Genomic DNA, 17,723 nt, shown 5'->3' with positions numbered 1-17,723 from the left:
AAAAGCATCCAGTCAACTGGAGTTAAAAATTTACTCAAATCAAGTGAGACATTTTTCAGAATACAAATGTGTTACTCTCTGCTAATTCTAAAAGGTTTCTACAGCAACATTTTTGCATTGATTTAATCATTACATAATAATATAATATAATATAATAATATAGTCAAACTATTAATACATCTAAAATCTCACGACAAAGGTGCTCACAGTGTTGGAAAACCTTGTTCAATTTCCCGCGAACACACTTCCGATTTCCCGCCGGTGTTCACGCAGCGAACACGCCGAGCATGCGTAGCGTGCGAGCATAAAGGCGTGGGATCCAGGGGCCCGCCCTAGGGGCCTGGTAGGGTCAAGGGGTGGAACCCCTTGTGGGGTTGAGGGGGCAAAGACCCCAGAAAATTTTGGTATTTTTGCGTGGCTGGCGATAAAAAACCTGCAGTTGAGGATGCAAAATACTGACAACTTCTTGAATTTAAATTGTCACAAAGCTGATGAAAATTTGAAAATGACAAGTTACAGTAGCTATATTATGCTATAAAATGAAAAAAGATTTAATCTGCCTTACAATCTTGAAAAAGTTTAACTTACAGAACTTCCGATATTATGAAACAAACAACGTTCGGCAAAGCCCCGTTTATAGACTGCCTAACAATGAATATCGCACACTATACGTACATCAGTTTACAACTGCAGTACGGTCCCTACTTATATACTACGGTGGGCTACTTACTGTACATGTGCTGAGAATTTTCCCAGGTATATACTGTACCTTACCAAACAACTGCGCGCTCATCCCCTGTCTTACACCTGTTTGTTAACATTCATACGAAAGAAAACGTTTACTAACTTACATAAAATATAAGTATAAAAAATGTGGAATGGCAATATTGTTCAAAACATTTCCCGCGAGGCTGATTTATTACAGCAACCTACCCGCGCTGGGCCGTGTGTGTCCGTGTGACATTTCCCTTTGTGAGTGGGTTGGGGTCACATCATTACTCGTTACAGGCTATTGTGACTAAAATTGCGAGCACGCTCTCTGGACATTTTTCTTTTGTTTCTGAAGCTTTTCTTCTGAAATTTTCCTTATTGTTTTTACAGATGTACTTTTTGGCTCCTTCGTGTTTTTTTAAAGGTTCGTCCCATTTTCTTTTCCCCGTTTTTTTTTACTCCAGCCAGGCTGGATTTCCCGCGAGCATCGCGGATTTCCCGCGAACCTGATTCGGCAGGTTCGCAAGGTTTTCCAGCCCTGGGTGCTCATTGGAATATTTTGAATTGTTCAAAGATTCCCTGAGCAAAACAGACCACTTCAGCTTTAGCATATAATTTATATTACAGTTATATATAAAAGCATCTGGGTGACCAAATTCTAAGAATGAAAAAAAGTCATTACTTGCTAGCCAACATGGTCATTACCTAATCAAGTCAAATTTTTTACTGGTTTTGATTAGTTCTCATAGGTTTAAGTAATCTGATACAAATTTGTCCATCAAACTCAGTTTAACCTAATGCTCCCATATATGGTGAATCTCTTGCCCAGATGTTTTTCTGTTTTTGTGCAGTTTTCGGAGATCAAGTTTTTGTGTGTACTGTACCAGGAAAGAATTCTCACTTTACCCAATCAAACATGTTGAATGTGCTGCAGATATAATCATTTGTTTTGATGATCATTATCGCCGTTGTGCCATATTCAGTTGTGAGTGTGCATAAATCAAGGTGCGATGTGCTCAAATTCGTCCCTTAGGCAAGCTCAATTTCATACAGATCTTTATTAATTTTTCATTTTCAAGTATTAAAATATAAGCCAATTAATGATGTAGTCTCTGAATCCTGACCTGGATGTATTGTTCCTATTCTTTTACTAGAATACTATCCAGGTATTAGTTCACTGATGTGTGCAGGAAACGTTCAACAGAGATAATACGGAGTGATGATTATATGATGAACTTTGAATTGCAATTAGACATTATTTTTGTGTACTTTGCACTAGCTTTGGACTCCACCTTAAAAAACAATAGCACTTGGTGATATGAGATTAATGTTTACTTTTATCATTATGGTTATGTTGTTCTGCAGACTAAAACAAAAACTAGGATTATTTTACATGCATCTGCAAACTATCAATGGGCAGAGGGAATGAGACTATCATGAGAGATAGGGTTGGGAGAGAGTGCATGGGAGAGAGGGCTGACGAGAGGGCATGGGAGAGAGGGGTAAAGAGAGTGAGTGAGCTGTCAAAAATCTGATGCACATAATAGTTATATATAGTTAATATACGACATGTTAAATCAATAGATCAATTTTGTAATTGGGTTGACTAATAGGGAATCAGGAAGTAATCCAAAATGGGCCTTCCAATTATTGAAACTGTTTCCAATGACAAACTTGCCATTGGTTGAAACAACTTTAATATGCATTAAATCAGGATGGGAGTGCAGTACACAATGCAGGGAGACACATGATAGGCTGCATATTATTGGTCAATGGCAGTGATTGGTGATTGTCCTGGGATCTATGCATATTCATATTCGAAACCTTCAAAACAAAAGTACAGTAGATAGGATAGATCTACAACAGGCTGTTGTGATTACTGAACACAAAGACTGGCTACACTATAGACAAAGGTACTGTTTTCCTTATGCAAACATTTCAGACTACCTCATTCATCAACACCCAAAACACCTTCATCAGATTTTTAATACCTGATAGAACAGAGATGTTCCAATCATTGCCAAACAGACTGTGATCATATTTCCAGAATATACTTCCTGCTGTGCAAGTTCAAGTCGTCTAAAATTTCTTACAATCACTCAAGTCACAGTGACTATCTATGAACTGACACATATAAAGAAACCAAAACTCCCACTCTTATAACATATTGCACTTACACGATAACTGAAGAAATAAATATATATCTAGCTCTCCAAATAAATCTCTTATTTCCTAAGAATTAACAGCAACTGAAAGAAAATATGTCAAGAAGCTGCGTAAGTTACATATATTTTTAGCCGTGTCATTAAGACCGAGAGGGAATGGAGAACACTAACGGCTTAATGAAGGAAAATCAAATTAGTTTCAACTAACTTGAAAACAAGGACACGCTTGAAGAGTTCATTATATCAGTAAATTAAAAACTTTAATTTAGACCAAGAGAGAAGGGAGGACACTAACAATTTATTAAGAAGAAAATTCAAAATAGTTTCTCCTAAATTTAAAACAAAGACACTTTCAAATTCATTATATTAGTACATTAAATGCTTTGATCCAGATCTAGTGTTAGATTACATCATGCAAAAGTTTGCATCTGAATTTTTCTTCCATGTCATAATTTCATTCCAATTAATGTTTACTTATTAGCTGAAAATGATATGAATATCCAATGTACCGTAGCCATTTTTTAGTATTTTTAAAATGAAAAGATGCCAAAAGAGTGTTTTAAAATAGAAAACTACTAACAAATTATCATGTTACAAGAGAGTAGAATGTTTTTGCTTTTGACAAACTTTAACTTGGTTAAAAAGTGTTCCTGTGAAATTCATAAATCAAGTACTTCGTTGAAAGCTCAAACTATTTTTAGCCAAAAGAAAACAGCCAAAAGAGAGAAAAAGAAGAGTTCTTTGATGACAGCTGAAATCTATCAGATGAAGAAATTATAACTATACAGTACAAACTAATGAACCGAAATAAGCACTGGATAATTAAAGATTGTCCTTAACAAATGCACTGGATATTTATTGATTGTCTCTAATGAATGGAAATTTATAAATTATTTTGAATAAGTGCATTTAATCTTCTGTATTTAATCATTTGTACCTAAAGGAGATGCTATAGATGTCAGCTACAGTATTATACTTAATGATTACTGTTGCTTTAATTTCGACCTTACCAACAGAATAAATTGTTGTCACTGAAAAGTTTTCACAATTCACAGATTCCAATTTAAACCTTTATTTAACTTGACTGTGTGTCGGCCTTGATTACTTTGCTTATCCAGTAAGTAATGACAATTTTATTCAGAATTTCTTCATGTTGAGTTTTACCCTGTAGTTTTTTAACTGAAAGATGACAAGAGTCACAAGACTTCTAACTACAAAAGTGCATTGTTAAGGTCGACAGAATTGGGCAGTGATCTAATATAGAAATTGCTGATAAACTACAATTTTCACAAAAATTCTGGCACTGGAAGGAAAGAAAATGTCAATAGAATTGTCAATTGTTCTTATAAATTTGTAAATTCTCAGCCAAGTTTCAATTCCTGATTTATACATATTTCTTTTTTTCAAATATTATCACTGTTGATTCCTGGGTTGTATCTAATTGAAACAGGGATATGATTTGTGATTTACACAGTATACCAGGTAGTACCTACTTAATGGCTGCAAAGACGGAGCCAGTTATAGATAAATTTTATAGTCACCAATTGATTATTATCATAAGTTTCATATCATTCTTCTCTCCAATTAGAAATATGAAACATGTTGCTTTAGATCCTCAAGAATTATTTCTAACCATTATTAAGTCTCACTTAAAAGCTATTCAAGTTCTTATTAAGTCTTTAAAGGGGTCGAGGTAAACAGTCATTGTAACCAAAACTGGATGCATATCTAGCAAATTTGTGTACATCTGGCATATTAAGAGTTTTATGATACATACATGTATTGTCTGTCCTCTTCCACTATTCCTTTCCAATTTATATGAAGTCTAAAGAATGTTCAAGTTGATCAAATTAACTTTCCACAACGTTATAAAAGCCAAATCGATGGTAACCCACACAGTTTGGACGAAGGTGTGCATTCACGGTGTCTCTAATAACACTTTTTACAATAGTAGCTAAAACAATAACAATCCATGAGCAAAATTTGTTCAGTTGCATTTGTACTATGAACAGAGTACAGTACACAGCTACAACTCCTGGTGGATACGACAGCACTATAGGCGGTAACACAAAGTTTCATTGATTTATCATTTTACAGGCAGCTAACATTTTGGCTGTGACAACAAGACCAAATTAAGAGTACATGGCAATTTCTTTCAAGAAGGAAATTATTCAAAATAGGTTTTTGTAAATCATGGGAACCGTGTATGTATATGGCTATATACGATGCAATCAACAGAATATTGCTAACAATTTTTCAGAATATATCTTCACTTTTTTCCCCTTCTTTTTGAAAATTCTTTTGCCACACTGTGTTTAACAGGAATTAAGAACCAAGCATATATATACATTCTTGATGGTAGTGCTTGGTTCTATTTTAAGGATGTTTTTCCCAAAACTGAAATTCGATAAATTGACCTAGATTTTCTGTGTCAGAATGAAAACTAATTGTTAAAAAAATATGATATTCTGTGACAGCAGATGGACAGACAGTTTCAAATTAGATCCTGTAATTTAATGATGTCTACAGTACATAGAGAGCATGACGCATCACTACAAGCCTCATCATGCTATTAACACAGTACAACATCTTTGTGTCGATCTCTTGGGCTGTTTGGACAGCTTTTTGTCCAAATGTTTTCATAGAAGGATATATATTGTGTGAGGAATACAGCTACACTATACACAGGAGAAGTTAATGCAAATGTAGTATTAGCATTGCCATTGAGATATAGAACATATACATACTAGTATTCATATAAATTTAATACAAGTGTGTGTGTAATTTGTACTGGAAAAAATATTTGAAACAAAAAAATTATTTGCACTGATTCTAAAGGCCATAAGAGTGGAAAATGGTGGTGGAACAGAGGAGTTCATATTAAATTCTTTAAAGGAGAGGGTTAAATTTCTTTTGTTTGAATATGCTATTCAGTGACTGTAATTAACTGCACTGTAACAGCAGTTTTGGTAAGTTGATGTTGTTTTAATGATTTAGCAAACAACAGACATGTGCTTTAAAGCTGGAAATCTGTTAAACAAATAACAGTCAATGGGCAAAGTGCACAGAAAAGCTTAGGAGGCTATTTTCCAGTAGTACTAGTAGCCAAACCCAGGGCTCCCAAAACTGGGGAGGTGATGGAGGGTGCCTGCCTCCCATTAATTTTTGTGCATACTACCATCACAGACCAATGAAACTGATCTGACTAAGTACTGTCCTCTCAAACCTAAAACGTAGCTTCTCAATAAGAAAGTCAAATACAATGAACTTCTTTTTGTATGGGTCAACCATACCTGGTGAGGGAGAGGGGGAAATAAAACGTAACATAACTTTCATGAACATGCAGCCTGCACTGCCACCATTGGTTACTGCCATCATAAATTAGAAAACCTAAATATTTCTTTCTTTCTGGTGAATCTCTAAGATACTGCTTAACATAACAATTAATAAGTGCTCAACTAACATAAACCATTAGCTACAGCAATAAAAGTTCCTCTTGTTTAAAGTTGTGGTATATTGTAAATCAAACATGCAAATCTGAAAATCCAAACATTCTATGCTGGTCTGAACATATCACATTTTTTATACTTGAGGTATTCTTTCTTCTGCTCCCTCAGGTTTATCTTGGATTTGTATCGAAATCTCTCCCCCCCCCCCAATAAACCCTTGGGTAGACCTTGCAGATCTGCTTCAGGTGTGTCGTAGGTCTGTCTCATCCTGTCCTGGGTGAGTCATACTTCAAGTTTGTCTCATATAATCTATTGCCTCAGGTGTACTGTCTTAGGCTGTGTCTCATCCTGTCCCTCAGGTGTGTCTTAAGTTTGTTTCAAACTCACAATCCCTCGGGTGCATCTTTCTGTCTCATAATATGTTGTCCCAGATCCTGTTGTTGATAACAACTACTGTTCGACAGTCGCAAATTAGAAGACTGCTCTAGTTCTGTGTCCAATTCCGACATATGTTCCACCATCCTCCCTCTGGTTGCTATGTGAGAGCATGACCAGTGATTAGATTGTTATTGATCCTTCCGATTTAGCGCATCTAATGTAATTCTTTCCGGCATAAACATGATTTCAAGCAAATGGCCCGCAGATGTACAACAGTTAGTTGATTTCACACCGCACAAATCTCACATATATCATACTTTATGTACAGTAATCTCAATGTCACTGGAAACTGTAAATTGAAATATATGATTAAACTTAGGTCAACCTACAGAAAATGAAATTTATTTTTCATTGCTATTCCCTAAGGGTTATCAGTTTGTTAACCTTGGATGATATTGAAGCTCTGTTTTCTGTGTAGATGAACAACAGCAATTCTACAGATGGGGTTAGTTACATAGATCTATATACTGTACTCTGCTAATTTCTTTCTCATAAGTGCCCCTTGATATATATAAAGTCTTGAATATCACACAGTGGGTGAGTGGGGATGGTAGTGAGAGATTATTGACACATTGCATTATGAGACAAACATGCAAATAATCCAAATTCCCTATTTAAAAAGGGGTTTTTGAGCAATTCAGACATGTAGCAATGATCCCAGGGATGGATCCAGTCATGGAACCACTCCATATGCAACTCCATGTCATACCATTCCACAAATATACAAATCCACATACTGTAGGCCTAATCATTCAACATACCATTCCAAATCTTAATTCCACTCCATATATGCCACTCCAAACATATACCATTCCACATATACCATTCCACGCACACCATTCCACATATTCCACTCACATATACCACTCCATACAGCCTATACCACTCCATATTCCAACCTTGTTTTATAAATGAGTGAAATCAATCCTGACAATTTCCACTTGAATATCTCAGCTATATATATATGCAAAGTAATGAAGAGTGATCTTCAGGAAGATACTACCTCTTTAAATTAATTTAACAGAAGAATCAAGCATCATATGGATTGTACTTTGTATCAGTTAAGCTGAGTTCCCAACAACATGTACAGTATTTTGCCAACATGCCTACAAACCACAGAGAAAAGTAACCTGACCACTAAAACATCCTAAGAAATCAATATTGTGAAAAATGAGATGGTTTTTAAATAAAATGCATCCTCACAACCATTTTCCATTAAGGCAGTGGGCCAAGGACATATTGAACTGTAGGTTTTGGTATCAACCGAAGGAGATTATTAGACAAGGATTACGGACGTGATGCTTTAAACGATAACAAAATAATTCTCCCTCAGTGTCATTCACACACGACCACTTTAGTTTACTAGAACTATTCCAGCAAGCACAAGGATCAACTTTCATTTTCCAACCCAGCATGTATCAGAGATTTAAAGGGATATTCTGTTGGCAGTGATGTCATAATGACAAATGTTCTTTATAAATTTTATTTTTCTATAACAATCTTTCTTGCTGATTTAACCTTGAATACATTTAGAATGGTTGCCTAGCTGTCAATAACATGCAACTTGATGTTTTAACGTACAGATGCAGAAATTTTCCGAACTTTTCATGAAATCAAATGCAGCCTCTAGACCATCCCTTTAAATACATTGCTTTGAATTCAGTGTTAATTTCATTCCAAGATCAGCTACACAGTCTTCAATCTATGAGACGAGTCTTGAAATTTAAAACACATTGCAGCTGAAAATTTACTCTTACATGTTCACCATCATTATTTTGGTTATTTTACAGAAATGCCAGAAAAACACTGTTTGTATTAAAAAAGAAAGACAGATTCCTTAATTGTCAGAGCATCAAACAATATCATAAGGGGTTGCAGAAAGGAATACGAGTTTGCTTACTTGACTAAACAAAATAAAATCAAATAAATATATAAATAAAAATAGTGGAGAATATTGCAGAAAACACCAATAATGTCTCCAAACGTCCTTGTATTAAAGATTTAAGCAGGTTTTTACGTGATCATATTCCTTCCAGACAACTGACAGGAAATTATGATTTACGGAACCTTTACAAATTTAATTCCATCCTTCAAGAGGAGATTTTCGTCTGAAATCCTTCACTTGGCAAAACATTTCTCGGCTGAAATTTTTCATTATGTCGTTCTTTCCAGCATCAAAAAATTCGATATATGAAGCAGACAAGTTTCTATTTCCAAATTTGAATTTTAAGATTCTCCCTAAGGTATGGTTGCAAAATTCTATTTGATAGAGGTTGAGATGGATTTAGCTTGCGACCTGAGGTTCTTCTCAGAACTGATGTCATGATCTGTTGTTATGATCAACCAGAAGGGTGAGTTCTTATGTTTACATACATGTACATACAATTGAATGATTCAACAGAATAACTGAAGCACTGAACACTAGTATACTCATCATACACATTCATGATATAACTATACAACGATGTACAGCTGTGACAGATGTCGATCAATCAAGGGTTAAACATTGTTAAAATTAGCATTCAACAATCTAATTTCAAGACAATACTGTTCTTTTAACCCACTCATGGAGTTAGACCTTCTGCTATCACTGTTACACAGTATCATCCCCCTCCCTCTTCTCCCACCCCCTCAATATTATCCAAAAACACAGATGTTGCATCCATTCCTGGCTTTAAGCACACTCCAATAAAGTCCAATTTTTTTCCAAACAAAGCGATTTTTTAATGAATGAATGAAATACTTAATGTTATGTGTGTTTTAGATTTCAAAGGGTTAAATTTAGCAGCTTCAATCTGCTCTATGTGGAAATCATGAAATGCTACCTCGCCAGTGTTAACAATCACTTTCAATGTAATACTCTTGCATCAGACATCTTGATGAGATATGACATTCAATATGTGTGAAATCTCTGTGGCTGACCACAATAGTTAGGAGTGGTATAGTCTTGGCCAAGTCGTTCGAAATTAATATTTTCCTCGCGTGCATACATGCCTCAGAGTCCGTTTATGCCTATCATGAATGTACTTGCCCACTGATTTTTACATCCCCAAGGATCGGTCCGTTACAATGTCTTGGACATTTCCCCAAAGAGGGGCGTGAACTTATGCAAACCACAAAATCTTTATTCATAGTTAAGTTCCATTACACCATAGGGGAAAACAAGTTCCCTAATGAGACTTATGAAAGGACAAAGGCGTCAATAAATGTTGACAGAAAAGACTTAATTAATTCAGGCTATGGATTGGAGCTTGTTTGTTTTTCATCAGGAATAAATTCTTGTGGAATGGGGAAATTCCCTGACATTTTCAAAATTCACATTGTTTACAATGGGAGTACTTGAATATCGATAGTATTTTATCAACTTATGACAAGTTTTAATTCAGGAATATAACTTAAATATTTATATATAATAAAAGTAAGGTTTCTGTCAAACTTAATGGATAGCTTATTACATTTATACATTCATTAAAACAGACTTAAGAGTATATATGATCACTTCAGATGAATAAAGCTAAAAGTTAGTAATACAAATGGGAATGAACTGGCTTCAAACAAGAACGTTGTAACTGTAATGTTTATTGCAATTGTATCTTAAAGGGAAGGGAAGCTACTAGCACTACACATATAGTGTATGGTTTTAATATTCAATGTATTGGAATTACTGTGTTGGATGGAGGATTGGAGGAACGGTATAAAGGCAGAAGATCATAAGCATTATAGTTTTTCTGCATCCATCTTTAAACAGCACAAAATTCTTCAAATGTACAGTATGCTGTCAATTATTTAAAACCCTGGATATAACCACATTTACAACGCATTACTTTAATTCTCACCAAAACTCATTTTGCAGCACGTACTGCACAATAAGACCTAATTTAATACTTAATTCTAGATCTCTTTGCTTTCTGTCAAACAAATGCATTTTTTAGCTTTAAACTGTTCAAGGCGTTTGTGTTCAACAAAGTAACATGCATACAATCTTTATAATACAAATGAGGTGACATCTTTATTTTCCTTCTTCTAATATTTTTTTTCTGTGAAGCCGTTACTGTAATGAGATTACACTGATGTAGTTGATGAAAGTAGTTTATATAATATGTACATTTATACAGTATTAGAAGTAGGCCTCAGTAACAAACCTAGAGTCTTTTCTCCACTCAGGCAATAATGTTTATGCAGGGTTCTGCCGCTGCCGGTCGGCGCCGGTCGGGCCCGACCAGCACGCTGAATTACCGACCGCCACAATCTGCATGAGTGACTTTTCCGACCGGCACTTATTTTCGATAGGAACTCCAAAAAACAGCTCCATAGCCGGAGGGTCGAACGTACAGTAACACTGCAGTAATAAACGTTGTTCAAAGGTTCACTGCATGATATCGCCCAGTTGATCGGAGTTATTCACTAGTTTACTGTTTATTTGTACATGAAATTACACTCAGATTTTGTATTCACTACTCGATACATGAGAAGCAGCGTTAGTCGCTCAGTGTGTATATCATAACTGTCGTAAATAACTGTCCATCTAAAATTATCATCTCAGCCTGAATGATTTATTTAATAGGCACCACCTAACTTTTTTCATTAATTATGAAAAATTCCAGACATGAGATCTCATTTCAAAGCTGTCTACATGTGGCTCAGAAAACTCGGGAAGGGCCGTTTCCGGCCATCTGGGGGTTTCCAAAACCCCAAATTTTCTTGTACGCTCCGCGCCAACTGATGGTGGCGCTCCGCTTAGATAGTCCTGCCGGCACTCAATCCACCCTTGGCAGAACCCTGTTTATGTATCTTCTACATTATAGTGTAAAAACCATCCTAGATTGATCCAAGGCTATCTAAGATTTTAACACATACACCAAGTATTACAAAACTAAATAAAACTTACAGTAAATACTGCAATTATTCCATTGTTCTCCATGAATTCTGTCAAGTTTTCTGGAAGTTTTCTCCTTACAGTTCAAATATGTGAAATTAATGTTTGATAACCACTTTATATTGTTAAATGTATTTAATCTTAGGTTCCACAACCATGTTTTTTTTTTTGGGGGGGGGGGAGGGTCCAGACTAGAAAAGCTTACGCTTATTCTGGTTCCTCTACCATCAAATTATCTGGTTTAATCCTACATCAGCGTCAGTCTGAGCAAACGATCCAAACCATGTCTTATCTATGCATACATGTATGTAAAGTAGTGATGAAAGAAAAAGGGAAAAAAAGCTACTAGGTTACACCTAGATTTAATGCATACTCAGGTTCTATGGCATGCATGGATCTAATGAGTTTGGCAAGCTTCCATTGGTACAAATCAGACCCACAATGTATTTCAATCTGGCTCACAATGTTGCACAAAAATAGGTATGCAGCTCCTACACTACCATCTAGGCTTGAGCACCCAACCAGGCTTCTTTACACATTTCTAAATTTAGCTATGCACAGTCAGTCCTTCTACTCTTTGTTACAATTAGTGCTTTTTTTTTGCTGGCCATTGTAGCTAAAATAAGTTGAAAAGCCCTGGTCTGTGGTAAAGACTAGAACCAATTTGTTTTGAATTCTCCTACTTTGTTAAACATAGTGATTGGTCAGCTGTTGATGACTAAATAATCTGTTTTTAAATCCACAAGATCAACATCATTTGATGGGGCTTAAAATTTTAACACTAGCCCCTGAGGTAACTCCTATAACAACGATAAAACAATAACTCGGTAACATGGTTTCTTTCCTGACCGTAAATGGTGTTACCTCACCCTCCGAGAATGTGAGAATGGCTACTGTGTAGCTGGTGTTCCTGTAATTACATGCTATAACATTCTAGGTTATAAATACAAACCAGCTGCTTGAAAACATTTCATCTCTGACTCAGATTATATTACTCCTCAGCTCTGTCTCCTTGGAACTCCAAGTCTAGATTTCAAAACAAATGTTTCCACCCTCTAGCAAGGATAATTAAGGTAAATTACTGTCTGGTTCTTGAAACTAACTGAATGAATCAGTCTGGTTTCACTGGTTTAATTGCCCCCACAGTTATCTTCGTCACATGTGTGATATTTAAACACCAGTTTCTAGATATATTTGTATTTTATTTTACAGCTTATCAATTTTATCATTTATATAAAGTTCAGGACTATTGCATGTTTGGTAATAAAAAACTTCAATCTAATTACCAATGCATCAGACCTTGAGTCGCTCTATGATTTTTGTATCTATGCAAAGTGCGATATAAACGCAGACTTTATAATTTACTTGTACAAGTCTATCTGTACACACAGTCATATGACTCACATAAAATTAAGATTTTCTTGTCACAAAAGTCAGTCCCTTTTCTCCTTTCTCAGCTGGGTACAGTTTTCAGATGATTGATCAATTATTATACACCATGGTATGTATTTGAGTTCACTTCAATAATCCTCCCAAAGACATAGAAAATATATTTTTGTGGGTTGTGAAGGTCACTTCTCCTCAAAAACAGTATGATAACATATTTAGCACACTGTACTGGGAGTTGTATACAGTACATTAGGAAGTTATTCCCAGACAATAGTATTAAAGCCATATAATTTTTACAATAAGATTTCTGCATTTGTGAGCAAATCAAGAATATGCCACGGTATATTTCAAGGTACAAGTGAGGTTTTAACAGTTATAACAGATTTTGCCATTTATACATAATGGAAAGCGAATTACGTACAGTTAGTTGCATATTGTACTGTACAGTGTAAGGTAATATACATGTGCAGATAAGTCCACTCAACTTTATGATGGGCTGATGTGCAGTGCCCTCCATCAGACATGACTGCTTGATTGACCCATGTTATGTCCGCCATTAGTAATAAAAGGATTTGAAGCAAAACTTGACAATTATTATAATTTCATTACAGTAATATTTTCCAGCTTCGGATTGACTGTATTGAAATATCGTGAGTTTATTTATTGTGTACATTTACTTCAGCGTTATCATTGTGGAGTGTGTAATCTGCAGATGCTTTGGACCATGGTTTATGGTTAACAGCCCTAGTCATCTCCTGGAATTGTAGGTGTGTAATTCATTTCGATGGCATTCCCAGGCACATGATATTAAATAATGGGATTTTAGCATCAACCAAAATTTAAAAATTTAAAAATTCAAAATCTATCAGACTCATCTAAAAATAGCTGATTTACGACTGGACGTATCCAAGAACATTAAACCAGTAATTACAGTACAGCTATCATCCACAATGTAACATCGATATATGTATCGGGATACATTGCAGCTGACCTTGTCATCATCTGCCATGAGTGACACAGTGTAAATAAAATTACTCTACCATGATATAACCACCAATTGCACACTTTAATATTCCAATCCATAACCATTCATTAGAGCTGGGGTAATAATCGATGCCTTGTAGAAGATACTGAGTTCAGGAAGCTGGCACAGGTATTTGGCTGGTTTGTAATGAATAGGTGTGAAGTGTGATTATTGACACAACGTCCAGAACGGTATGATCACAGAGAAGCAATCTCGTGCAGCGTTCCTGTATTCACACAGTTTGGTATATTATGACTATCAATTTCATAACAAAGGAAAACAAAAGGAACAATGAACCATGGAGCTATTACCAAGCTCCATGAATGAACTGACCAGGAAATCTGGTATCGCAAAGCTTCATGCTACATGATATAGGCAAACTACTTGTACACAAAGACAGTGTACAGCAGTTCTTGTAAACATAACTACAGGATTTTATGAAAACAAAATCCATAAACATGAGAATAGCTATAGAAATTGTGATCACTGTGTACATTTCTTGGTAGCTATGCAAAGCTCCTACACTTTCTCTTTAACAAACTTTCTTTTCTTTGCTACGAATGCAATCTAGAAGTAGAAATTAAAAAATTTAAATCTATCATTTATAAGTTCCTGATAAACAAAGACATTTGTTGACTATATACAATCAGGTATGCTTTCATTAAGAACCTTTAAATGATATGGTCTGTTACATCAAGGTTGCTACATAAATGAATAAAAGGAACATAGCACTGAAGACACTAATTTTGCACTGATATTTAATATTGTATTATAATCAGAATAATAATCAGGCAGTTATTTTAACGACACTTAAGCAACCACGAATGTGGGAGAAGCCTGCAATGGCTTATGGATTACAACTTTCACGTTGAGTGGCTTCCAATTCAACATTTTTAACTCAAATTTGCAATCTTTTCGATTTAGAACGTTATTTCAGATGAGAAAACCATAGATTGCTTTCGGATGACACGGCCACCTTACTATGCACCGGCCAGGGATAAAAAATTGGAAGTTCGTGGAACCTCCCGGTTGCTAAGCCTCATGACTTCAAATGCCACCGCCTTTACCCACTTAGCCATAGTACTGATATATTTCAATGATATTGTCTGTTATATATTAAGGTTGTTACATAAATGAAGACACAGGAATATAGTACTTAGCTAATGACCCTCATTTTGCACTTATATTAACAAGAATCATTTTGTATTCATGAGTAAATACAGCCTAACAGAAAAAAGTCTATATCCAAAGACAACCATGTATGTATGAAGTGTTTCCATACAACAATGTTTACATTGTAAGTACTGCCAGGCTTTTACACAGTTCATTTACAAAAAGGAAATCATTAAATGACAAATTGATATATAAAATAATGCAAACATGACATGTTTGCAATGCAGTAGGAATTTTGTCAAATGGAATTCAATATCATCCAAGGATGGTTTATGAAGTTAAAAGAATACATTTTGGTTGAGGTATTACAATTTATAAATCAATGGATTAATATTATTAAGGCCTGCAAAGAATATCCAACATAGTCATCAATTAAGCCTTAAAGGGTAGGTGAATATCTTGGATACAAAAATAGCTTACAGGTACATAGAAAACAATTCTAACACTCAGTTTTTTTCTCTTGGACTTTAGCAAATGAAGACTACAATTCTTCCTAAAGTCATCAATTAATGCAGGCAAAAGGATACTTTCTGGAGATTTAAAAATACTATGGAAATGACATTGTTATTAACAAAAACTTCAACCTATTAATAACCAACTAAATATTAGTAGTCCATCCAAAAGCTGTACAGTACTGTACAAGCAACGCATATATGTATCTCTCAACAATATATATTTTATGCAACACTTTATTTTAAAACATTTGCTCATAATGAATGTAGACCTAACATACTGTAAATTGCCACAGATGGTAGTTATTGTAGTTTAGGATATATCATTGACAGATGGGTGGCTGCCTGTTGGACAATGCAAAACTTGATGTAGATATGGTAAGTTTAGGCAACATTCAGCTTCAACTAAAAATGATTGTTGGATAATCATATCAGTATTTTGAAGTTCAAAAGAACTCATTTCAAAATTCAGGATAGCTTCTCTGCCCAGAATATTGTTCAGATTTTTTTGAGACAATTTTTTTTAGTGTACATATATGCTAAGGGTTGAAGCATTTACTTATACCTGGTTTTAACATTTGGTCACTTCAAATGCCTTGATTAAAATGAGGACTATATCAGACTATCTATGTTTAAGGTCTATGGGTATGCCGGACAATTATGGTGCACACAACATTTATGGTAGATTTTGCTCACTTTATGATAAATTCCACAAATTGTTACATATTAAGCTTTTTCAATGTGTTAACAATATTCTCTTCTATTTTTTCGTTAGGTTGATTTATAAATGAAACTCTGGGCCATTCCCAAAGAAATATAATAACAAACAATGGTGTTTTCTTTTAATAGGTTAGGTAGTCCTACTTAAAAGTGTGGGATGCATCTATAGAATTGACTAGTACAACCTATGAATATCTTTGGGCCCCACTAGTTAATAATTAATCAAACATAACCAGTACAAGAAGTAAGGCCTAGACGAAAAAATTGTGATATTTCTTCATTCTTTACATTGGACACAAACAAGAAACAGGTGTACCCACTGTTGATATATACTGTAGGCCTTTAACTACACAACCCTACTTCAACACCAAAAAGATACTGGATGGTGATAATTTGGACTTACAGTAGGCGTAGCTTTCCAATGTTACCTCAAATTCTTATTTCACTTTTGTGAAAAGCACATTGGGAGTATTGTAAGCAGATTTCAAGTTGGACTTATTTTCCGTTGCTATGGTAAAATTATGACAATAACTGGTACCGCGCCATAACACTGGTAACTTACAGTTAGAACTTAGACTACCAATATACTTACAGTAACACGAACAGTTAGGCCTAACACTAAGTATGTTATCAGTATCAGTAATTGTTAGATCACCTGTTTAAATTAGACATGAAATTTTAAAGCTTGTCACAAAGCTTTCAGAACTCTCGTAACTATATCACTTGGGTAAAGATAGCAAACGAACCTGAAGATTATATCCAGCGAGTTGTTATTCAATTTTCTGTTTCCCACATCGAATGACGGTTAAGGATAAACTCTCTTGATCGTGTAGATCTCCTCTCGCTTTGTCACTCTGCACAACGATAACGACAGACGACATTACAATTTGTGCGGTAAGCCCGTGTACTTGTGTAGAACGAATTAATTATTAGTCTCGCGTACACATGTGTGCTTGTTGATAATAATTTCAGATTTTCGATCAGGTGATACAGGAGATCACATGACAAAATGTTTCACCAATCAGACAAGTACTTGTGGGTGTGGTTTCGTTTCTCGTAGAGCCATGAATTTGACGTTTTCAGGGGAACTTCCCCAGTTAATATCGCCACCCTAATAACAGGGAGCGTACAAATGCGAAGTTAACTCTGGATACCACAAACTCCATGTGTAATACGGCAAAATTGGTCTCCCTTCAAATGATAGTGTTCGTAATGTTTATAAAACTAAAATTCTCTGTTAACGATAGGTTGTGCAGGCTTCGGATCTGTAAAAGGTCCGTGCTCGCGAATTTGCTCTTCAGCGAACTTTTTTGACTCCGTGCGACT

At 35.2% G+C, this 17,723-nt stretch overlaps 1 protein-coding gene across 1 annotated transcript in view; it reads right to left on the bottom strand.

Moving 5' to 3' along the window:
• Nucleotides 1-17,314, bottom strand: part of LOC139974737 (uncharacterized) — a 117,367-nt gene extending 100,053 nt beyond the window's left edge. The window contains exon 1 of the mRNA XM_071982119.1: nt 17,144-17,314. The gene's annotated coding sequence lies outside the window, so the exon portion shown is untranslated. The remainder of the gene's footprint in view (nt 1-17,143) is intronic.
• Nucleotides 17,315-17,723: the final 409 nt, after the last annotated feature.

This window comes from Apostichopus japonicus, chromosome 10, assembly GCF_037975245.1.
Source record: "Apostichopus japonicus isolate 1M-3 chromosome 10, ASM3797524v1, whole genome shotgun sequence".
In the NCBI taxonomy this organism is placed as follows: Eukaryota; Metazoa; Echinodermata; class Holothuroidea; order Aspidochirotida; family Stichopodidae; genus Apostichopus; species Apostichopus japonicus.
Note: the sequence above shows the minus strand (reverse complement) of the source record. Positions and strands in the feature narration are given on the sequence as shown.